Source organism: Convolutriloba macropyga, chromosome 14 (genome assembly GCF_964194025.1).
Source record: "Convolutriloba macropyga chromosome 14, txConMacr16.3, whole genome shotgun sequence".
Lineage (NCBI taxonomy): Eukaryota > Metazoa > Xenacoelomorpha > Acoela > Convolutidae > Convolutriloba > Convolutriloba macropyga.
Genome location: NC_134481.1, coordinates 4,847,892 through 4,873,288, shown reverse-complemented (window position 1 = coordinate 4,873,288; position 25,397 = coordinate 4,847,892). Strand labels below are relative to the sequence as shown.

Genomic DNA, 25,397 nt, shown 5'->3' with positions numbered 1-25,397 from the left:
GACAGTTGATAGGAAACCGTGGGTATTTTGCCGACAGTTAACAAGTCTTCCTTTCAGTATTTTCAGTTGCTTCAAAGCCTCTTCAGCAACATATTACGCTCCATTGTTGGGGCAGATTGAGTTAAGTTTTGTTCAACTATTCAATTGTGAGCGCAGGTTTGAAAACGTGCGCTAGAGTATAGTATTGCACCAATTTTCTCCAATTCACAATCTGTAACGGGTTAAAAGACTTTAACTTGAAGACATCATGAAAGAAAAAATCTTGCTAATGAAAAGTGAAACTGAAAAGAGAGACAAAAATCAAAATTTTAGCCAAAAAATTGCATTACAAATTATAACTTTTAAAGCTACAACAATAAAGAACACCACAAACAAAAAATGGCTGTTTTATAAAAGAAAAAATGCTGAACTCCTGAAAGGCAACCTTAAAAATACTAACCAATTAGCAATCGGTCTGATAAAGAAAAGTCTGATAAAGAAAACATAAAAGTCTGATAAAGAAAATATAAAGTCTGATAAAGAAAACATAAAAAAAGCGTCAAGCAAATTAGAAACAAAACATGGCAAAGAAAAAATGTAAAGAACTGAATCAAATGATTATTTTTTTAACAAACAATGAGGCTTCGTAATGTCCGTTTGCGCATATTGTTCCAACCTCGATTATTCACATTTTTGATCTAATTGCCTAACAAATGAGAAAATGTTCGAAAATGGATGTTTGAGTGAAAAAAAGTTACGAACACAAAATACTAAAGAATTAAATTTTGATATGCCGCATCAGAGAACCCATGAGACCTGCAATTCAAAACACAACAAAAATACTATCGCAATGAAAGCTAAATTAAATCACTTGTCCTAATCTAGGAAGCCGATGGAACCTGCGCATAATGGGACTACGTAAAAAGTCGACAAAAGGTCATAAAACATCGGTTATGAAATAAAAACTAAAAAGGCGAAAATCGCAGTACTAATAAGGCTGATCCTTTATCAGAAAAACCATTACGACTGCAAAAAAGAACAACAAAAACAGGCAAACTAGATACTCACAAAATTGGGAGAGAACAGTGTTGAAGCCATTTAAATATGAGATAATCAGGAAAATATGATATGCTCAATTGTGCCCTTTTCGATTGGGATCTGTCAAATACTTTATAACGTGATTTAAGAAATATTCTATGACCCAAAAAAAAATATTCGCTGGGCCTCATTTTAGAGTCAACTGCTTTGACAAAAAAATATTTTGATATTAAAATGATTTTCTGTAATTAATATTAAAAAAACGATAAAATCTGAAGATTTCTTAAAAACAGAGCTCAATAGAATCCGAATCTTTTTAATAGTTAAACTCCAAAACTAGCTATCGAACAAACCTGACGCTAAAAATGAATAAAATCAGGTCAAATAATGTATGTACACAAAAACTTAAAACCGCGATAACTCCTCGACAAAATCATCTTTTTTAAAAAAAGAGATCTTTTTAATTTCAAAATCTGCGCTAGAAGTGGTTCCCAATGATCAAACTCACAACTCTCTACCATGAATTTATCGATAGGCTAAAATTGACTGAACAAAAAACCAATTGAGTATATAGTTCCTCCTCCGACTAATTGGAAACGGAAGAATTAGTTTTGGACGTTCTGAAAGCAATGCCTTGAATCGTTTACAAAACTTGTCAAACTTTGCAAAATGTTCTAGCAAAAATAACAACGCATCGTCAAATTCATTAATTGTTTGTGGTAATTACAAGGTTGCTCATTTCCACTTCAAAGAATTACACAAGAAATATGTATAAATTACAATATTGCGAGAAACCACTCATCTTGCCAGAGAATTTTCAAGGAAAATTAACTGTTAAGGCTCTGAACGTTTTTCCAAGATTCTAACACGACAGCCGGTTCTCGGAGGATTATGCAGGAGAACTCGACTACAGCTAGGAATTCGGCCTGGGTGTTATCCGGGCCAATTTGCGTCGTTTCTCTTAACAAATATATCAGACTATTATAGAATAACAATTTCATCAAAAAAGACCAACATAACCCTAATATTGCTAAACACTTTGTTCGAGACCAATTATGTTCAAGAAGGGCTCCACTTTCCTTTATAAATCATTAAACTCGATCGAATAAAATCAACATTTACTGATAATAACAAAAAATTAATTCATTCTGCTTTAGAAACAATTCACACAATTATTTAACCTTTTAAAATAATTTTTGTTTACATACTAATTGCATTTACATACAAACAATATTTCACAAAAGTTTGAAATAAGCAAAATAAACTTTTAAAAACAGCTTTAGATAAGTTTTTCATGCCACCATGTTGAATAAATTCGGAAACTTCGAGTCGTGAATAAATTCGAATCTTCTCGATTCTTGTCGGCCAGCGCTATTATTTTTTATTACGGTACCGAAAATTCTTCTCGGATTTCGCTCGTTATATTATACTACTGAAGTTTTGTTAAGTCAATCGCTCGTCGGAAGTGTTGAATGCTGAAGTCGTATGTGACTGTTGAGATCTCGGCCCGAAATCCGACAGCTCCTCGGAATCGGAGAATCCTTCGTTAAAGTAGCTTTTGGTCTGTTTCGGTTTGAACTCTGAAACAAAAAGCAATTTTTGAACAAACAAAAACCAAAAATTGTCCGAAGTATTCAGCCTTTTTTTAAATTAGCCGTACTAACTATTTGCTGAAAGAGAGTTTTGTAAAAAAAAATGATCAACAAGTTAGCTTGGTGATTTAAAATTGATTGATTATCGACCAACCGAATTCAAATCATAACCTATTAACCACAGTTTTTCGATATTTATGATTTTTTTAAAAAAAAAATCCGTGTTGAAAATCGGTTTAATTCATCCAAAAAATCCTATTCTTATGATACCTTAAAACAGAATAGGAGAAAAATACGTTCAAACAAAATATTCAGCAATGTTTAAAAAACAAAGTCAGTCTCACTCGTAACCGTTGAAAATAAAACTAGACAAGAAGGCTCGGTAATGTGCAATCGCACATAAGGTTCCGACACCGCTCATCCAAAATTTTGGCATAATTGTCTACCAAATGAGGAACAGATAGAAAAAGATAAACACAAAAATTCAAGTATTTTTCAAAAAAACTGGCGTATGAACGAAAAGATAGCCTCCAAAGCGAATAACTCAGTGGAGTAAAAAATGATGCATTAAATTGATGAGATATGCCAATCTTAAGAAAGCGAGCGCAGATGAACGGCAAAATCAAACAACAACAACAAACATTAATTACATCAAAAAATTTATGTCCGTTTTAAAAAACAAAACTTAATAACAAAGTCAAAATAGCGTCAGATAAAACTGAAAATAAACAAAATAACTTGTAATTCACCAGAAAAAAATTGCTATTCACCAGTTAATAATAAGGCTTGGTAACAATTAGACAAAAAAGAACAGAAACTTTAAAGTTAGAAAATTCGCTGAATGTTTTTTAAAAAAAACAATTAATTTCAAAGTAATGAAAACCATTAAGAATCAACTAAAATATCCCATAGGTTTACAATTACCAACTCTTCTATAGTAGGGAATTAAGAACTCTCGGTATTCAATTTTTTTTTGCAGTTACAAAAAGAACACCAAATGGACAACAAACAAAAAATCAATTAAAACTTGCCAGAAAATGCTTTGGAAGCCGTAAAGCCATACTTTGGCCCTCAAAATATGTTCGATTGCACCGTCATTGAACACCGATAATGTATTATGTGACCGCTCATTAATGAAACTAGGTAACAATTAGACAAAAAAGAAAAAAAATGCAAAATTATGTAAAACTTGTTTTTTTTCCAAAGGAAACCCTCGAGACCTACAATTATCCAGAACATTGTGAAAAACCCGTGTCGAAGCCAGTAAACTCATAACGAATACTTTAAAAACATTAGATTTTGTGACACCAATTCCTTTTGACACCTTTCCTTGACAAAAACAATGTCATCTTTAACCTTAAATAAACGAGACCAGGTAAAAAGCAGACAATAAAAGGAACAAAATTGCGAAGTTGAAGTGATTTTTTTGTCAATTTGGAAAACAAGTCATAAACGCCATCGTATATCTACTAATATCAGAACATCGGCTCATCTACTCCTCCATGAAAAGCCAATCAAACCGGGTCATTGTACAGGATATTAAATACGACTAAAAAGACAAAGTAAAAATGACAAATAAAGACAAAATTAAAAATTTCAATTAAACTCTTCGAGAAAATATTGGCGAAGTGGTAAGGAACCACAACCTATATCTTTAAAGATTTAAATATTATCAATTGTGCGTTATTTTGAACGCAAAAAATGTGATATATAAACTGCCAATAACGTGATAAATTGACAAAACTAGAAAACATGAAAATTGGACAAATACCTAAAAATTAAAAAAATAATTGTGAAATCTAGTAGTGTCAAAGCCAGAACACGATAACTAAAGGCGTAAAACCGCAATAAAGACTAATTTTGAAATCAGCAGAAAGAAGGAGCACTCTTTGATTGCTGACACTAAGCTGCAAGTTGACCAAATTAAGAGAAAAACGGATTCAAAGTTCAATAATATTAATTAATTTGGAGCTGATTAGGAAGCCAATAGGACCTATCACTGGTGAGCTTTGATTTGAAATGTTCTGTTATTTAATTAAAATAAAAAAGATCTAACTTTTTATATTAAAAACCGACTGATGACGATCCGACTTATTTTTGGATTGTAACGGTCCAAGATTGGTACAAAACTAGTTCTGCTAATGATGATTGTCCAGTAGGAATATTTAATGTTTCAAATGTCATTGATATAGATATTTTGTTAGTTAAAAAATCAAAAATAAATGCTGCGTTTTTGATAATCAACGAATAAAGTTAGCAAAACACGGCAATGTTTCAATTACAGGGCATTCTCAACGGAAGTTGAAGTAGAATTAGCCCGCTTTTTAGTATAAAAAGATTGTGTTAGTAGCGTTTGGGTGTGCACTTCCTGCAAATTTAATCAGAGTTGACTAACGAAACTTATTTCGTACTGTTTTTGATGAAAAAGTCTGAATATTGTGAAATATTTGGCCGGAATTTGTGACAAACAAATTTCAATGGAAGTAGCCGACAATATATTTTGTTTTTAAACGTAAAATCAACAACGTTTTCTTGAAAAAGTTTAGTAAATTTTATCAAAATTGGCAAAATTTTAGTCAAAAATTCCGAAAAAAGGTGAATTAAATCAACGGAATTCACTCTATTTTCTCGAAAGTTTAAACCTCGATATCTCCCTGTAAAAAAACGAAAATCAAAAAAATCTTTTTAATTCCAGATTCTACGCTGGACAAGCTTTCTAATGATACCAATCTCAACTCTCTACGATGAATATATCGATCGGCCAAAATTGACTGAACCAAAAAAACCCATTTGAGTATATAGTTCCTCCCCCCCTCAAGAGGGGTCGGAACAATAAAATAAAGTAAAATGATGGGTCTTCATTAAAGTTTACTTCAGGGCTTTAGCGTGATGGGCTTTAAGTTTCGTGAGCTTTAAATTCAAATTTCAATTTGAAACCAGAATTGTAGAATACCATGAAAACGTAACAGCAAAATAAAGCAAAATTGAATTACAGAAACAAAGACAAAAACACTATAGTTAAAATCCGAAACACCACCTATGATTTATCCTAGATTGTTTACAAGTCAGATATAATATATATTTTCTGCTATTTCTCCAATACAATATTATAAATAAAAAAATAGAGTTTCCGTATTCTGCTAAACGAATATATATACGAATGTATATATTCTGCTAACGAATGTAAATAAAAACGCAACTCTATCCAAACTTGTAGAAAATTTGATCAGGTCTTTTTTTAAGAAAGCGAAATTGATACACTACACAGCTACGCCAGAGTGTTGGTAATCACTATGGCAAGTGGAAAGCAAAGCCTGATGAGATTTCGTAGTCAACTTACTGAAGTGGAGATAGGATTGAATTAAGCAACTGTCACAATCACGACAAAAATTATTAAACATAGCTGGTTGAATCGAAAACGAGCCGCTGAAGGGTTTATCCACAAAATGTTATTTATTATTATTATTGTTACTCAATGTTATAAAATTAAATTTTTCGATGATTGTAAAAATTCAACAAGCATATCTGATACTCACACGAGGCACTGATTAATAAATGCACACAAAAAGCAAAAAAAAATTTAAAAAGATTTTGAGAAGCATTTTTGGCTATTTTTTTTACCCCGGAAGCAGTGATCAGCAAATTTTAAATAGTGATCACATCAATATCCGACAATAGATAGAAGTAATGGTAAAATGCAACTTTAGTCTGAGGACAAAAAGGGGAAAAAACTGGTAGCAAAAATTGAAAACTTGTAACACTTGCATCACATAACTACAAAGACAATTGCCGAAAACTGCTTATTTTAACAAAATGTATCTTAAAAAATTAATTTTAATTTTTTTAGGATTAATTAAAAAAACTTTTAAGAAAACAAGATTTTTCTACTTTTGCACATTGAGTTGGGAAGCAGCAATAGCATTGAACTGAGATTTGGTGTTGAAATCAAAAATGGTAGTGAGCATAGAGGGAAAATTACTTTTGAAAACTTAATTGTTTTTGCCAGTATCTCTAATACTAATATGGTTGCCCCTAGCCTTCTGCTCCGAAAATGCATCTCGAAATAAGTTTTCCAATGATTAAAAAATAAATCCCTCGGTTGTTAGGTTGTGAGATATTTGTTCATCACTGACATGCAAACAATTCGGCAGGAAAATGCAAAACGAGAACAAAGTTGACGACTCGCAACGTTACTAAAAGGCTTAGATGGAACTTATTATAGAGTATTATAGACAACCATAATTACTACAATAGACTACAATATATTTTTTTAAATTTTGGCGCATTTTTGATTATAGGCATTTAGTAGCATAATCTAACGATTCTGTTTTCTGATTGAGGGCCAACAATAATCGACTCAAAATCAACGATTTGTTTGGAAAAAAATCCACGTAACATTACAAAGAGTACGATGTGGTTAGTGATTTTGTTGAATCATCTTGCTGCTCAGCGCTAGCAAAATTTATCTTATGAAGCCTGTTGATCGTTCATTTCAAAGTCAGAAAATATACTTGAGGTTGATTCGGAAATAAACTATTCTTTTTTGATCAAGTTCTGTGAGATACTATTAAGTGCTGCAAAGGGTAACTTTTTTCAACTACTATTTCAACCTTCAGCAAAAAACTTTCAGATTCAAATTTTTGCTATTTGAACACTATATTATTCTTAATTCGTGTAAGATTTGAGCACATTTTATAAGGTCCTATAACGTCTAATCAGAAGTTATCAGAACAAAACAATAATTTTTGTCAGGCAGAAATATTGCGCAGAATTGTATAGCCTATTGTATAGATCTATCTGACCAAAGTCGCGTGGGGACTAATAACAAAAGGAAAAGAAAGAAAGCTAAAATAAAAGTTATAAACTAGCTTACATTTCGTGCAGAAGAAGAAAGAGGTTGGGTGCAATTCACTGACACAGTCACACAATCATGTCTAGTTGAGGGTCAGAAGAAAAGAGAAACAGCTGTAGAGGTTGAAACAGGCAGCTAGATAATCAGTCGATAGAGGGAGGCTGAGTATAATTCGACCGAAAGAGGGCGTCGCTAAACTAGCCCATCATTATCGTCATCACTTCATAGAATTGCTTGTTAGTTCACACTCCGTATATGTTATGTCACCAGTAATTGTTACGTCATTGGACTTGTTACGTCAACAGTTTGTTACGTCATCAGAGTTTGTTACGTAATGAGGCAATCATTGATTAGTTATAAATAAGTGCGAAAAGTAGCAATGAATTGTAGAGAAAACTCATAAGGAGTTGGAAAATAGATAAACGAATTAAAAAAAAGAAGCTAACAGCCAAATATTCTAGACAAAATTCATGACAAAATTTTGTTTCGCAACCAACCAGAATTAAAATAATAAAATTCTTGCTGCGGTTTGGAGCTGACTTACTACAAAACTAATGTAGCAAATGAAAAAATGATCTTTTTGGAAAACTTTTATCTTCAAAAAAACCGGTGTGATAAAAAATTGCTTTAAACCTAAATCATCAAACGAATAAAACAATGCCGTTTAAGAGGGCCGATGAGATATGCCATTAACAATACAACAGGAAAAGACAACCAAAAAAATCAACTGACAAAAACAAACATTAATTACGACCAAAAGTCAATGTCTAATTTTAAAAAACAACATTTAAGAAAGTCAAAATAGCATCACATAAAACCTAAATTGGACATAGAAACTGTACTTCACTAAAAAAAGACCTGCGATCTGTCCTTAATGAGACTAATTAACAAGTAAACTGAAAAAAGAGAGAAAAAAAGCGGAATAAAAAATAATTCGGTCCATTTATTACCCCAGAAGAAACAATTGACACCTTTTACAATACAAAAAAAATTATTGTGTGCTTAAAGGGATTGTGTGCTTAAACTGAGCTATATTCCATAATTTAAAAGCAATGTCTTAAATTTTGGAATATAGCTCAATTGCAGAGCATTCGACCAGATCGAGAAGTCCTCGAATCAAACCCGCTTTTATCCTCAAAAACTAGAAGATTGCAACGACTGAAAGAACTTAAAATAAATTCAGTGCTCTATTCAAAAAACGAAAATAATATTTGGACTTCTGTAGTTCATTATATCAACAGGAACAGATCTGAATGAAATTTAATTCCAGGTTGAAATGATCTTACCTGAAAGAATCAGATAGACCGTGATTGACTATAAACATCACACCGTGTCTATTTTCAGAAAAAATAAATTTCTGCAGGCCTAAGGCATTTTTATTTAAAAAAATTCAGTCAAAAATAATTATCAAGTTTCTTGCAAAGATGGCGATATAGCTCACTAGTACAGAATCCAACAACAGATCGAGACATTCTCGGTTGAAATCTGGTTTTCCACTAAACAAAAACAATTTTCTACCAGCGACAAAAAGCAAATGAGTTAGTTGATTTTTGTAAAAAGGAAGAGAATATGGTAGCCATCTCTTTTAGGACTCCTGTAGTTTTTTAAGTATACAGAATCATATCTGCAGCAATTTAAATTTAAGGAGGAAAAGATGTTATGTCAAAAGCCGTAGATAGACCCATATAGACTGTAAACAGGACTCCTTGTCTAAAACAATTTTCAGAAAAACAAAAACCTTACTGCTTGTCTAAAAGAATATCTTTCTGCTGACGATTTAGCAAAAACTGCGGAACTATGTGACCATTAGAAACAATCTGTTGATGATCAATAGTAATCTGTTTAAATTATGGAGATATAGCTCAGTGGTAGAGCATTCGACTGCAGATCGAGAGCTCCTCGGCTCAAATCTGGTTAACCCCTTAACAAAAACAATTTTTTACGAGCGACAAAAAGAAAAAAGAGTCTGTTGATTTTTGCATAAAGGAGGAGAATATGGTTTGCTGTCTCTTTTCTCTCTCACACTCTCTCCTTCGTTTATCTTTCTTGACCGTTTTTTTCTGCCTTCCTCAATCTTTCTCTCTTTTGTTCCTCTCGTTCGTTTCTCTCCTTAGTTTGTCAGTTTGTTGTTCTTTCCTGTTTCTTTTCTGTTCTTCTTTTGTTTTCTCTTTCTTTTCCGTTCTTTTTTGTCTGCCTTTCTTTTCTCTCTTTCTTCTTTCTTTTCCTTCTTTAGCTTCTCTTGCTTATCTCACTTTTTCTTTTCTGCATTTTGTTCGTGTCCTTCTTTTCTGTATTGCTTTCTATTTTCGCGTTCTTTCCTCCTTCTTTTCTGTTTTCTTCTCTCTCGCTTTTCTCCGTCTTCACTGTCTTTCTTTTCTCTCTTGCTTTTCTCTTTCCCGTCTTTTTTTTCTGTTTCTTTTCTCCATTTCTTTTACCTCTTTCTCCTCTGTTCTTTTTTCTTCCTTTCTTTTCTCTTTTGCTGCTTTCTCTTTCTCTTCTCTCTTTCTTTCATCTCTTGTTTTTTTCTCTTTCTCTCCTGCTTTTCTCTCTTACTTCTCTCTTGCTTTTCTGTTTTATTTTTTGCTGTTCTCTTTTTGTCTTTTTCTTTTCTGTCTTTCTTTTCTCGATTTCTTTTCTCTCGCTTCCCTTTCTTTTCTCTCTTCCTTTTCGGTTCAACATTTTTTAATTTCTCTCATGTGTTTCTCTCTTTCATCTCTCCGTCTTTTTTCTCTCCTTGTCTCACTTGCTTTTTTCTCTCTCTCCCTCTCTCTTCTTTCTTTTCTGTCTTTTTATTATCTTTCTTTTGTCTTTACCTTTTTTTCTTTCTTTTTTCTCTCTTTCTGTTTTTATCTATTGCTTTTATTTCTTTGCTTCTTTTTTTCTCTATTTTGTCTTGATTTTCTGTCTTTTTCTTTTCTCTGTTTCTTTTCTCGTGCTTTCCGCTTTCTGTTCTTTCTTTTATTGACTTTTTTCCTTTCATTTCTCTTTTGTTTCTTTTCTGTCGTTTTTTTCTCTTTCTTTTTGGTCAGTTTTCTCACCTTCAACATCTTGTTTCTTCTCTCTTTTTAAATGCTCCTTAAACATGCAGCCTAAAAAATTACATGCGTTACGCTACGCAACCATGTAGAAGTCGGTTATCTTTACAAGTCTTAGTGCTCCTTAAATATGCAAGTTAGCAAAGTTATTGAAGTTGAACATAAAATTTCTGGTTCTTTGGGGTAATATACTAAACCAAACACATCCCAATTGGTACAGTTGCCACCAGCATTCCACCAACCCCAGGTATTTGATGTCGTCTCCGACCTCCGTCTGGGCGACCTCGACTGCGAAAGCCTGACGGTAATTTAATGTAATACCTATGGCTGTTGAACGAGGGGCATGTATTCCAACCCGAGGTGGTACAAAATGAAACTTAAAACTCTTCTTTTAAACGATGTTCTTGTTATGCGTTTGCGGGCCTGCTATTAGACTTTAAACATGACTCCTTGTCTAAAACATTCTTCAGAAAAACAAAATATTTACTGCTTGTCTGAAAGAGTTTTCCTTGCTGGCGATTTAGCGAAAGCTGCGGAACTAGGGAATCATTCGAAACAGTCTGCCGATGATCATTAGTAATCTGTTTCGAATATGGGGATACAGCTAAGTGGTAGAGCATTCGACTGCAGATCGAGAGGTCCTCGGTTCAAATCGGGGTGTCCCCTAAACAATAACACTTTTCTACGAGTGACCAAAAAAGAGTCAGTTGATTTTTGCAAAAAGGAAGAGAATATGGTAGCCATCTCCTTTTAGGACTCCCGTAGCTCAAAAAGTGTGCAGAATCAGATCTGAAGCAAATTAAATTTACGGAGGAAAATTTTTATATCCAAAGCAGCAGAAATACCCACATATAATTGAACAGGACTCCTTGTCTAAAACATTCTTCAGATAAACAAAAACTTTACTGCTTGTCTACAAGAGTTTTTTGCTGGCAATTAAGCAGACACTCCGGAACCAGGGAGGAATTCGAAACAGTCTGTCAATGATCATCAGCAACCTGTCTCGAATATGGGGATACAGCTCAGTGGTAGAGCATTCGACTACAGAGCGAGAGTTCCTCAGTTCAAATCCGGGAGTCTCCTAAATAATAATATATTTCTACAAGCGACAAAAACAAAATCAGTAAGCTGATTTTTGAAAAACAAAGGAAGAGAATATGGTATTCATTTTTAGGACTCCTGTAGTTGATTCAGTATACAGAATCGGATCGGAAAAATGTCATGTCCAAAGCAGCAGAAAGACCCACATAGACCGTAAACAGTCTCACTGTCTAAAGTATTTTTCAGAAAAACAAAAACTTTACTGATTGTAAAAAGAGTTTTTTGTTCGCAATTTAGCAGAAACTAAAGCATTCTCCGGAAAAAAACTTTACTGCTTGTCCGAAAGAGTTTTTTTGCTGGCAACTTAACGAAAACTCCGGAACTAGGGCATCATTCAAAACAGACTGTCGATTATCATTAGCAATCATTTTCGAATATGGGGATACAGCTAAGTGGTAGAGCATTCGACTGCAGATCGAGAGGTCCTCGGTTCAAATCGGGGTGTCCCCTAAACAATAACACTTTTCTACGAGTGACCAAAAAAGAGTCAGTTGATTTTTGCAAAAAGGAAGAGAATATGGTAGCCATCTCCTTTTAGGACTCCCGTAGCTCAAAAAGTGTGCAGAATCAGATCTGAAGCAAATTAAATTTACGGAGGAAAATTTTTATATCCAAAGCAGCAGAAATACCCACATATAATTGAACAGGACTCCTTGTCTAAAACATTCTTCAGATAAACAAAAACTTTACTGCTTGTCTACAAGAGTTTTTTGCTGGCAATTAAGCAGACACTCCGGAACCAGGGAGGAATTCGAAACAGTCTGTCAATGATCATCAGCAACCTGTCTCGAATATGGGGATACAGCTCAGTGGTAGAGCATTCGACTACAGAGCGAGAGTTCCTCAGTTCAAATCCGGGAGTCTCCTAAATAATAATATATTTCTACAAGCGACAAAAACAAAATCAGTAAGCTGATTTTTGAAAAACAAAGGAAGAGAATATGGTATTCATTTTTAGGACTCCTGTAGTTGATTCAGTATACAGAATCGGATCGGAAAAATGTCATGTCCAAAGCAGCAGAAATACCCACATATAATTGAACAGGACTCCTTGCCTAAAACATTCTTCAGATAAACAAAAACTTTACTGCTTGTCTACAAGAGTTTTTTGCTGGCAATTAAGCAGACACTCCGGAACCAGGGAGGAATTCGAAACAGTCTGTCAATGATCATCAGCAACCTGTCTCGAATATGGGGATACAGCTAAGTGGTAGAGCATTCGACTGCAGATCGAGAGGTCCTCGGTTCAAATCGGGGTGTCCCCTAAACAATAACACTTTTCTACGAGTGACCAAAAAAGAGTCAGTTGATTTTTGCAAAAAGGAAGAGAATATGGTAGCCATCTCCTTTTAGGACTCCCGTAGCTCAAAAAGTGTGCAGAATCAGATCTGAAGCAAATTAAATTTACGGAGGAAAATTTTTATATCCAAAGCAGCAGAAATACCCACATATAATTGAACAGGACTCCTTGTCTAAAACATTCTTCAGATAAACAAAAACTTTACTGCTTGTCTACAAGAGTTTTTTGCTGGCAATTAAGCAGACACTCCGGAACCAGGGAGGAATTCGAAACAGTCTGTCAATGATCATCAGCAACCTGTCTCGAATATGGGGATACAGCTCAGTGGTAGAGCATTCGACTACAGAGCGAGAGTTCCTCAGTTCAAATCCGGGAGTCTCCTAAATAATAATATATTTCTACAAGCGACAAAAACAAAATCAGTAAGCTGATTTTTGAAAAACAAAGGAAGAGAATATGGTATTCATTTTTAGGACTCCTGTAGTTGATTCAGTATACAGAATCGGATCGGAAAAATGTCATGTCCAAAGCAGCAGAAAGACCCACATAGACCGTAAACAGTCTCACTGTCTAAAGTATTTTTCAGAAAAACAAAAACTTTACTGATTGTAAAAAGAGTTTTTTGTTCGCAATTTAGCAGAAACTAAAGCATTCTCCGGAAAAAAACTTTACTGCTTGTCCGAAAGAGTTTTTTTGCTGGCAACTTAACGAAAACTCCGGAACTAGGGCATCATTCAAAACAGACTGTCGATTATCATTAGCAATCATTTTCGAATATGGGGATACAGCTAAGTGGTAGAGCATTCGACTGCAGATCGAGAGGTCCTCGGTTCAAATCGGGGTGTCCCCTAAACAATAACACTTTTCTACGAGTGACCAAAAAAGAGTCAGTTGATTTTTGCAAAAAGGAAGAGAATATGGTAGCCATCTCCTTTTAGGACTCCCGTAGCTCAAAAAGTGTGCAGAATCAGATCTGAAGCAAATTAAATTTACGGAGGAAAATTTTTATATCCAAAGCAGCAGAAATACCCACATATAATTGAACAGGACTCCTTGTCTAAAACATTCTTCAGATAAACAAAAACTTTACTGCTTGTCTACAAGAGTTTTTTGCTGGCAATTAAGCAGACACTCCGGAACCAGGGAGGAATTCGAAACAGTCTGTCAATGATCATCAGCAACCTGTCTCGAATATGGGGATACAGCTCAGTGGTAGAGCATTCGACTACAGAGCGAGAGTTCCTCAGTTCAAATCCGGGAGTCTCCTAAATAATAATATATTTCTACAAGCGACAAAAACAAAATCAGTAAGCTGATTTTTGAAAACAAAGGAAGAGAATATGGTATTCATTTTTAGGACTCCTGTAGTTGGTTCAGTATACAGAATCGGATCGGAAAAATGTCATGTCCAAAGCAGCAGAAAGACCCACATAGACCGTCTCACTGTCTAAAGTATTTTTCAGAAAAACAAAAACTTAACTGATTGTCTAAAGAGTTTTTTGTTTGCAATTTAGCAGAAACTAAAGCATTTTCCGGAAAAAAACTTTACTGCTTGTCCGAAAGAGTTTTTTTGCTGGCAACTTAACGAAAACTCCGGAACTAGGGTATCATTCAAAACAGACTGTCGATTATCATTAGCAATCAAGTTCGAATATGGGGATATAGCTCAGTGGTAGAGCATTCGACTGCAGATTGAGAGGTCCTCAGTTCAAATCCGGGAGTCTCCTAGACAGTAACACTATTGTACGAGTTACCAAAAAAGAGTTAATTGATGTCCAAAGCAGCAGAAAGACCCACATAGACCGTAAACAATCCCACTGTCTAAAGTATTTTTTAGAAAAACAAAAATTTTACTGCTTTTCTAAAGAGTTTTTTTGCTGGCAATTTAACGAAAACTCCAGAACTATGGAATCATTAAAAACAGTCTGTCGATGATCATTAGCAATCTCTTTCGAGTATGGTGATATAGCTCAGTGGTAGAGCATTCGACTGCAGAATGAGACGTCCTCGGTGCAACTCCGGGTGTCCCCTAACAAAAATAAAACATTTTTCTACGAGCAGCAAAAACAAAATGAGCTTGATGATTTTTCCAAAAAGAAGAGAATATGGTAATCATCTCCATAAGGACTCCTGTAGATCAATAAATGCACATAACCAGATCTGAAGCAATTTAAAATTAAGGAGGAAAAATGTTTTGTCCAAAGCAGCAGAGAGACCCACATAGACCGTAAACAGGACTCCCTGTCAAAGGCATTCTTCAGAAAAACAAAAACTTTACTGCTTGTCTAAAAGAGATTCTTTGCTGGCAATTTAACGAAAAATCCGGACCTATGGAATCAATAAAAACAGTCTGTCGATGATCATTAGCAATCTCTTTCCAGTATGGTGATACAGCTCAGTGGTAGAGCATTCGACTCCAGAGCGAGAGTTCCTCAGTTCAAATCCGGGAGTCTCCTAAACAATAACAATTTTCTACAAGCGACAAAAACAAAATCAGTAAGCTGATTTTTGAAAAACAAAGGAAGAGAATATGGTATTCATTTTTAGGACTCCTGTAGTTGATTCAGTATACAGAATCGGATCGGAAAAATGTCATGTCCAAAGCAGCAGAAATACCCACATATAATTGAACAGGACTCCTTGTCTAAAACATTCTTCAGATAAACAAAAACTTTACTGCTTGTCTACAAGAGTTTTTTGCTGGCAATTAAGCAGACACTCCGGAACCAGGGAGGAATTCGAAACAGTCTGTCAATGATCATCAGCAACCTGTCTCGAATATGGGGATACAGCTAAGTGGTAGAGCATTCGACTGCAGATCGAGAGGTCCTCGGTTCAAATCGGGGTGTCCCCTAAACAATAACACTTTTCTACGAGTGACCAAAAAAGAGTCAGTTGATTTTTGCAAAAAGGAAGAGAATATGGTAGCCATCTCCTTTTAGGACTCCCGTAGCTCAAAAAGTGTGCAGAATCAGATCTGAAGCAAATTAAATTTACGGAGGAAAATTTTTATATCCAAAGCAGCAGAAATACCCACATATAATTGAACAGGACTCCTTGTCTAAAACATTCTTCAGATAAACAAAAACTTTACTGCTTGTCTACAAGAGTTTTTTGCTGGCAATTAAGCAGACACTCCGGAACCAGGGAGGAATTCGAAACAGTCTGTCAATGATCATCAGCAACCTGTCTCGAATATGGGGATACAGCTCAGTGGTAGAGCATTCGACTACAGAGCGAGAGTTCCTCAGTTCAAATCCGGGAGTCTCCTAAATAATAATATATTTCTACAAGCGACAAAAACAAAATCAGTAAGCTGATTTTTGAAAAACAAAGGAAGAGAATATGGTATTCATTTTTAGGACTCCTGTAGTTGATTCAGTATACAGAATCGGATCGGAAAAATGTCATGTCCAAAGCAGCAGAAATACCCACATATAATTGAACAGGACTCCTTGTCTAAAACATTCTTCAGATAAACAAAAACTTTACTGCTTGTCTACAAGAGTTTTTTGCTGGCAATTAAGCAGACACTCCGGAACCAGGGAGGAATTCGAAACAGTCTGTCAATGATCATCAGCAACCTGTCTCGAATATGGGGATACAGCTAAGTGGTAGAGCATTCGACTGCAGATCGAGAGGTCCTCGGTTCAAATCGGGGTGTCCCCTAAACAATAACACTTTTCTACGAGTGACCAAAAAAGAGTCAGTTGATTTTTGCAAAAAGGAAGAGAATATGGTAGCCATCTCCTTTTAGGACTCCCGTAGCTCAAAAAGTGTGCAGAATCAGATCTGAAGCAAATTAAATTTACGGAGGAAAATTTTTATATCCAAAGCAGCAGAAATACCCACATATAATTGAACAGGACTCCTTGTCTAAAACATTCTTCAGATAAACAAAAACTTTACTGCTTGTCTACAAGAGTTTTTTGCTGGCAATTAAGCAGACACTCCGGAACCAGGGAGGAATTCGAAACAGTCTGTCAATGATCATCAGCAACCTGTCTCGAATATGGGGATACAGCTCAGTGGTAGAGCATTCGACTACAGAGCGAGAGTTCCTCAGTTCAAATCCGGGAGTCTCCTAAATAATAATATATTTCTACAAGCGACAAAAACAAAATCAGTAAGCTGATTTTTGAAAAACAAAGGAAGAGAATATGGTATTCATTTTTAGGACTCCTGTAGTTGATTCAGTATACAGAATCGGATCGGAAAAATGTCATGTCCAAAGCAGCAGAAAGACCCACATAGACCGTAAACAGTCTCACTGTCTAAAGTATTTTTCAGAAAAACAAAAACTTTACTGATTGTAAAAAGAGTTTTTTGTTCGCAATTTAGCAGAAACTAAAGCATTCTCCGGAAAAAAACTTTACTGCTTGTCCGAAAGAGTTTTTTTGCTGGCAACTTAACGAAAACTCCGGAACTAGGGCATCATTCAAAACAGACTGTCGATTATCATTAGCAATCATTTTCGAATATGGGGATACAGCTAAGTGGTAGAGCATTCGACTGCAGATCGAGAGGTCCTCGGTTCAAATCGGGGTGTCCCCTAAACAATAACACTTTTCTACGAGTGACCAAAAAAGAGTCAGTTGATTTTTGCAAAAAGGAAGAGAATATGGTAGCCATCTCCTTTTAGGACTCCCGTAGCTCAAAAAGTGTGCAGAATCAGATCTGAAGCAAATTAAATTTACGGAGGAAAATTTTTATATCCAAAGCAGCAGAAATACCCACATATAATTGAACAGGACTCCTTGTCTAAAACATTCTTCAGATAAACAAAAACTTTACTGCTTGTCTACAAGAGTTTTTTGCTGGCAATTAAGCAGACACTCCGGAACCAGGGAGGAATTCGAAACAGTCTGTCAATGATCATCAGCAACCTGTCTCGAATATGGGGATACAGCTCAGTGGTAGAGCATTCGACTACAGAGCGAGAGTTCCTCAGTTCAAATCCGGGAGTCTCCTAAATAATAATATATTTCTACAAGCGACAAAAACAAAATCAGTAAGCTGATTTTTGAAAACAAAGGAAGAGAATATGGTATTCATTTTTAGGACTCCTGTAGTTGATTCAGTATACAGAATCGGATCGGAAAAATGTCATGTCCAAAGCAGCAGAAAGACCCACATAGACCGTCTCACTGTCTAAAGTATTTTTCAGAAAAACAAAAACTTAACTGATTGTCTAAAGAGTTTTTTGTTTGCAATTTAGCAGAAACTAAAGCATTTTCCGGAAAAAAACTTTACTGCTTGTCCGAAAGAGTTTTTTTGCTGGCAACTTAACGAAAACTCCGGAACTAGGGTATCATTCAAAACAGACTGTCGATTATCATTAGCAATCAAGTTCGAATATGGGGATATAGCTCAGTGGTAGAGCATTCGACTGCAGATTGAGAGGTCCTCAGTTCAAATCCGGGAGTCTCCTAGACAGTAACACTATTGTACGAGTTACCAAAAAAGAGTTAATTGATGTCCAAAGCAGCAGAAAGACCCACATAGACCGTAAACAATCCCACTGTCTAAAGTATTTTTTAGAAAAACAAAAATTTTACTGCTTTTCTAAAGAGTTTTTTTGCTGGCAATTTAACGAAAACTCCAGAACTATGGAATCATTAAAAACAGTCTGTCGATGATCATTAGCAATCTCTTTCGAGTATGGTGATATAGCTCAGTGGTAGAGCATTCGACTGCAGAATGAGACGTCCTCGGTGCAACTCCGGGTGTCCCCTAACAAAAATAAAACATTTTTCTACGAGCAGCAAAAACAAAATGAGCTTGATGATTTTTCCAAAAAGAAGAGAATATGGTAATCATCTCCATAAGGACTCCTGTAGATCAATAAATGCACATAACCAGATCTGAAGCAATTTAAAATTAAGGAGGAAAAATGTTTTGTCCAAAGCAGCAGAGAGACCCACATAGACCGTAAACAGGACTCCCTGTCAAAGGCATTCTTCAGAAAAACAAAAACTTTACTGCTTGTCTAAAAGAGATTCTTTGCTGGCAATTTAACGAAAAATCCGGACCTATGGAATCAATAAAAACAGTCTGTCGATGATCATTAGCAATCTCTTTCCAGTATGGTGATACAGCTCAGTGGTAGAGCATTCGACTCCAGAGCGAGAGTTCCTCAGTTCAAATCCGGGAGTCTCCTAAACAATAACAATTTTCTACAAGCGACAAAAACAAAATCAGTAAGCTGATTTTTGAAAAAAAGAAAGAGAATATGGCGGTCATCTTTAGGACTCCTGTAGTTGGTTCAGTATACAGAACCAGATCGGAAAAAAGTTATGTCCAAAGCAGCAGAAAGACCCACATAGACCGTAAACAGTCTCACTGTCTAAAGTATTTATGAGAAGAACAAAAACTTTACTGATTGTCTAAAGAGTTTTTTGTTTTCAATTTAGCAGAAACTAAAGCATTCTCCGGAAAAAAAACTTTACTGCTTGTCCGAAAGAGTTTTTTGCTGGCAATTTAACGAAAACTCCGGAATTAGGGTATCATTCAAAACAGACTGTCGATGATCATTAGCAATCTCTTTCGAATATGCGGATATAGCTCAGTGGTAGAGCATTGGACTGCAGATTGAGAGGTCCTCAGTTCAAATCCGGGAGTCTCCTAGACAGTAACAATTTTCTACAAGCGACAAAAATAAAATCAGTAAGCTGATTTTTGAAAAACAAAGGAAGAGAATATGGGATTCATTTTTAGGACTCCTGTGGTTGATTCAGTATACAGATTCGGATCGGAAAAATGTTATGTCCAAAGCAGCAGAAAGACCCACATAGACCGTAAACAGTCTCACTGTCTAAAGTATTTTTTAGAAAAACAAAAACTTTACTGCTTTTCTAAAGAGTTTTTTTGCTGGCAATTTAACGAAAACTCCGGAACTATGGAATCATTAAAAACAGTCTGTCGATGATCATTAGCAATCTCTTTCGAGTATGGTGATATAGCTCAGTGGTAGAGCATTCGACTGCAGATTGAGAGGTCCTCGGTGCAACTCCGGGTGTCCCCTAACAAAAATAAAACATTTTTCTGCGAGCAGCAAAAAAAAACGAGCTTGATGATTTTTCCAAAAAAGAAGAGAATATGGTAATCATCTCCATAGGGACTCCTGTAGATCAATAAATGCACATAATCAGATCTGAAGCAATTTAAAATTAAGGAGGAAAAATGTTTTGTCCAAAGCAGCAGAAAGACCCACATAGACCGTAAACAGGACTCCCTGTCAAAGGCATTCTTCAGAAAAACAAAAACGTTACTGCTTGTCTAAGAGAGATTCTTTGCTCGCAATTTAACGAAAAATCCGGAACTATGGAATCATTAAAAACAGTCTGTCGATGATCATTAGCAATCTCTTTCGAGTATGGTGATACAGCTCAGTGGTAGAGCATTCGACTCCAGAGCGAGAGTTCCTCAGTTCAAATCCGGGAGTCTCCTAAACAATAACAATTTTCTACAAGCGACAAAAACAAAATCAGTAAGCTGATTTTTGAAAAAAAAGAAAGAGAATATGGCGGTCATCTTTAGGACTCCTGTAGTTGGTTCAGTATACAGAACCAGATCGGAAAAAAGTTATGTCCAAAGCAGAAGAAAGACCCACATAGACCGTAAACAGTCTCCCTGTTTAAAGTATTTTTCAGAAAAACAAAAACTTTACTGATTGTCTAAAGAGCTTTTTGTTTGCAATTTAGCAGAAACTAAAGCATTCTCCGGAAAAAAAAACTTTACTGCTTGTCCGAAAGTTTTTTTGCTGGCAATTTAACAAAAACTCCGGAACTAGGGTATCATTCAAAACAGACTGTCGGTGATCATTAGCGATCTCTTTCGAATATGGGGATATAGCTCAGTGGTAGAGCATTCGACTGCAGATTGAGAGGTCCTCAGTTCAAATCCGGGTGTCTCCTAGACAATAACAATTTTCTACAAGCGACAAAAATAAAATCAGTAAGCTGATTTTTGAAAAACAAAGGAAGAGAATATGGTATTCATTTTTAGGACTCCTGTAGTTGATTCAGTATACAGAATCGGATCGGAAAAATGTTATGTCCAAAGCAGCAGAAAGACCCACATAGACCGTAAACAGTCTCACTGTCTAAAGTATTTTTCAGAAAAACAAAAACTTTACTGCTTTTCAAAAGTTTTTTTGCTGGCAATTTAACGAAAACTCCGGAACTATGGAATCATTAAAACCAGTCTGTCGATGATCATTAGCAATCTCTTTCGAGTAGGGTGATATAGCTCAGAGGTAGAGCATTCGACTGCAGATCGAGAGGTCCTCGGTTTAAATCCGGGTGTCCCCCAAACAAAAATAATTTTCTACAAGCGACCAAAAAAAGTTAGTTGATTTTTATAAAAAAGGAAGAGAATATGGCAGTCATCTCCTTTAGGACTCCTCTCAATAAGTAAGCATACAGAATCAGATCTGAAGCAATTTAAAATTAAGGAGGAAAAATGTTTTGTCCAAAGCAGCAGAAAGACCCACATAGACCGTAAACAGGACTCCCTGTCAAAGGCATTCTTCAGAAAAACAAAAATTTTACTGCTTGTCTAAAAGAGATTCTTTGCTGGCAATTTAACGAAAAATCCGGAACTATGGAATCATTAAAAACAGTCTGTCGATGATCATTAGCAATCTCTTTCGAATAAGGTGATACAGCTCAGTGGTAGAGCATTCGACTCCAGAGCGAGAGTTCCTCAGTTCAAATCCGGGAGTCTCCTACACAATAACAATTTTCTACAATCGACAAAAACAAAATCAGTAAGCTGATTTTTGAAAAAAAGAAAGAGAATATGGCGGTCATCTTTAGGACTCCTGTAGTTGGTTCAGTATACAGAACCAGATCGGAAAAATGTTATGTCCAAAGCAGAAGAAAGACCCACATAGACCGTAAACAGTCTCCCTGTCTAAAGTATTTTTCAGAAAAACAAAAACTTTACTGATTGTCTAAAGAGTTTTTTGTTTGCAATTTAGCAGAAACTAAAGCATTCTCCGGAAAAAAAAACTTTACTGCTTGTCCGAAAGTTTTTTTTTCTGGCAATTTAAAGAAAACTCCGGAACTAGGGTATCATTCAAAACAGACTGTCGATTATCATTAGCAATCTCTTTCGAATATGGGGATATAGCTCAGTGGTAGAGCATTCGACTGCAGATTGAGAGGTCCTCAGTTCAAATCCGGGTGTCTCCTAGACAATAACAATTTTCTACAAGCGACCAAGCGACAAAAATAAAATCAGTAAGCTGATTTTTGAAAAACAAAGGAAGAGAATATGGTATTCATTTTTAGGACTCCTGTAGTTGATTCAGTATACAGAATCGGATCGGAAAAATGTTATGTCCAAAGCAGCAGAAACACCCACATAGACCGTAAACAGTCTCACTGTCTAAAGTATTTTTCAGAAAAACAAAAACTTTACTGATTGTCTAAAGAGTTTTTTGTTTGCAATTTAGCAGAAACTAAAGCATTCTCCGGAAAAAACTTTACTGCTTGTCCAAAAGAGTTTTTTTTTGCTGGCAATTTAACAAAAACTCCGGAACTAGGGTATCATTCAAAACAGACTGTCGATGATCATTAGCAATCTCATTCGAATATGCGGATATAGCTCAGTGGTAGAGCATTCGACTGCAGATTGAGAGGTCCTCAGTTCAAATACGGGAGTCTCCTAGACAGTAACAATTTTCTACAAGCGACAAAAATAAAATCAGTGAGCAAAGGAAGAGAATAAGGGATTCATTTTTAGGACTCCTGTAGTTGGTTCAGTATACAGAACCAGATCGGAAAAAAGTTATGTCCAAAGCAGCAGAAAGACCCACATAGACCGTAAACAGTCTCACTGTCTAAAGTATTTATGAGAAGAACAAAAACTTTACTGATTGTCTAAAGAGTTTTTTGTTTTCAATTTAGCAGAAACTAAAGCATTCTCCGGAAAAAAAACTTTACTGCTTGTCCGAAAGAGTTTTTTGCTGGCAATTTAACGAAAACTCCGGAATTAGGGTATCATTCAAAACAGACTGTCGATGATCATTAGCAATCTCTTTCGAATATGGGGATATAGCTCAGTGGTAGAGCATTCGACTGCAGGTTGAGAGGCCCTCGGTGCAACTACGGGTGTCCCCTAACCAAAAAACATTTTTCTACGAGCAGCAAAAACAAAACGAGCTTGACTTTTCCAAAAAGGAAGAGAATATGGTAATCATCTCCATAAGGACTCCTGTAGCGAAATAAATGCACATAATCAGATCTGAAGCAATTTAAAATTAAGGAGGAAAAATTTTATGTCCAAAGCAGCAGAAAGACCCACATAGACCGTAAACAGGACTCCCTGTCTAAGGCATTCTTCAGAAAAACAAAAACTTTACTGATTGTCTAAAGAGTTTTTTGTTGGCAATTTAGCAGAAACTAAAGCATTCTCCGGAAAAAAATTTTTACTGCTTGTCCGAAAGTTTTTTTGTTGGCAATTTAACGAAAACTCCGGAACTATGGAATCATTAAAAACAGTCTGTCGATGATCATTAGCAATCTCTTTCGAGTATGGTGATATAGCTCAGTGGTAGAGCATTCGAATGCAGATTGAGAGGTCCTCGGTGCAACTCCGGGTGTCCCCTAACAAAAATAAAACAATTTTCTACGAGCAGCAAAAACAAAATGAGCTTGATGATTTTTCCAAAAAAGAAGAGCATATGGTAATCATTTCCATAAGGACTCCTGTAGATCAATAAATGCACATAATCAGATCTGAAGCAATTTAAAATTAAGGAGGAAAAATGTTTTGTCCAAAGCAGCAGAAAGACCCACATAGACCGTAAACAGGACTCCCTGTCAAAGGCATTCTTCAGAAAAACAAAAACGTTACTGATTGTCTAAAGAGTTTTTTGTTGGCAATTTAGCAGAAACTAAAGCATTCTCCGGAAAAAAATTTTTACTGCTTGTCCGAAAGTTTTTTTGTTGGCAATTTAACGAAAACTCCGGAACTATGGAATCATTAAAAACAGTCTGTCGATGATCATTAGCAATCTCTTTCGAGTATGGTGATATAGCTCAGTGGTAGAGCATTCGAATGCAGATTGAGAGGTCCTCGGTGCAACTCCGGGTGTCCCCTAACAAAAATAAAACAATTTTCTACGAGCAGCAAAAACAAAATGAGCTTGATGATTTTTCCAAAAAAGAAGAGCATATGGTAATCATTTCCATAAGGACTCCTGTAGATCAATAAATGCACATAATCAGATCTGAAGCAATTTAAAATTAAGGAGGAAAAATGTTTTGTCCAAAGCAGCAGAAAGACCCACATAGACCGTAAACAGGACTCCCTGTCTAAGGCATTCTTCAGAAAAACAAAAACTTTACTGATTGTCTAAAGAGTTTTTTGTTGGCAATTTAGCAGAAACTAAAGCATTCTCCGGAAAAAAATTTTTACTGCTTGTCCGAAAGTTTTTTTGTTGGCAATTTAACGAAAACTCCGGAACTATGGAATCATTAAAAACAGTCTGTCGATGATCATTAGCAATCTCTTTCGAGTATGGTGATATAGCTCAGTGGTAGAGCATTCGAATGCAGATTGAGAGGTCCTCGGTGCAACTCCGGGTGTCCCCTAACAAAAATAAAACAATTTTCTACGAGCAGCAAAAACAAAATGAGCTTGATGATTTTTCCAAAAAAGAAGAGCATATGGTAATCATTTCCATAAGGACTCCTGTAGATCAATAAATGCACATAATCAGATCTGAAGCAATTTAAACTTAAGGAGGAAAAATGTTTTGTCCAAAGCAGCAGAAAGACCCACATAGACCGTAAACAGGACTCCCTGTCAAAGGCATTCTTCAGAAAAACAAAAACTTAACTGCTTGTCTAAAAGAGATTCTTTGCTGGCAATTTAACGAAAAATCCGGAACTATGGAATCATTAAAAACAGTCTGTCGATGATCATTAGCAATCTCTTTCGAGTATGGTGATACAGCTCAGCGGTAGAGCATTCGACTCCAGAGCGAGAGTTCCTCAGTTCAAATCCGGGAGTCTCCTAAACAATAACAATTTTCTACAAGCGACAAAAACAAAATCAGTAAGCTGATTTTTGAAAAAAAGAAAAAGAATATGGCGGTCATCTTTAGGACTCCTGTAGTTGGTTCAGTATACAGAACCAGATCGGAAAAATGTTATGTCCAAAGCAGAAGAAAGACCCACATAGACCGTAAACAGTCTCCCTGTCTAAAGTATTTTTCAGAAAAACAAAAACTTTACTGATTGTCTAAAGAGTTTTTTGTTTGCAATTTAGCAGAAACTAAAGCATTCTCCGGAAAAAACTTTACTGCTTGTCCAAAAGAGTTTTTTTTTGCTGGCAATTTAACAAAAACTCCGGAACTAGGGTATCATTCAAAACAGACTGTCGATGATCATTAGCGATCTCTTTCGAATATGGGGATATAGCTCAGTGGGAGAGCATTCGACTGCAGATTGAGAGGTCCTCAGTTCAAATCAGGGTGTCTCCTAGAC

At 35.6% G+C, this 25,397-nt stretch overlaps 1 protein-coding gene and 5 non-coding genes across 6 annotated transcripts in view; 5 read left to right on the top strand and 1 right to left on the bottom strand.

The window, feature by feature from the left end:
* Positions 1-25,397, bottom strand: part of LOC142353387 (lipoxygenase homology domain-containing protein 1-like) — a 180,049-nt gene that overhangs the window by 4,000 nt on the left and 150,652 nt on the right. The gene's annotated exons all lie outside the window — the stretch shown is intronic.
* Positions 14,553-14,624, top strand: Trnac-gca (transfer RNA cysteine (anticodon GCA)). Its single transcript has one exon. It is a non-coding gene; the product is annotated as a tRNA-Cys (tRNA).
* On the top strand, positions 18,257-18,328 carry Trnac-gca (transfer RNA cysteine (anticodon GCA)). Its single transcript has one exon. It is a non-coding gene; the product is annotated as a tRNA-Cys (tRNA).
* On the top strand, positions 20,742-20,813 carry Trnac-gca (transfer RNA cysteine (anticodon GCA)). Its single transcript has one exon. It is a non-coding gene; the product is annotated as a tRNA-Cys (tRNA).
* Positions 21,137-21,209, top strand: Trnac-gca (transfer RNA cysteine (anticodon GCA)). The gene has a single exon. It is a non-coding gene; the product is annotated as a tRNA-Cys (tRNA).
* Positions 22,023-22,094, top strand: Trnac-gca (transfer RNA cysteine (anticodon GCA)). Its single transcript has one exon. It is a non-coding gene; the product is annotated as a tRNA-Cys (tRNA).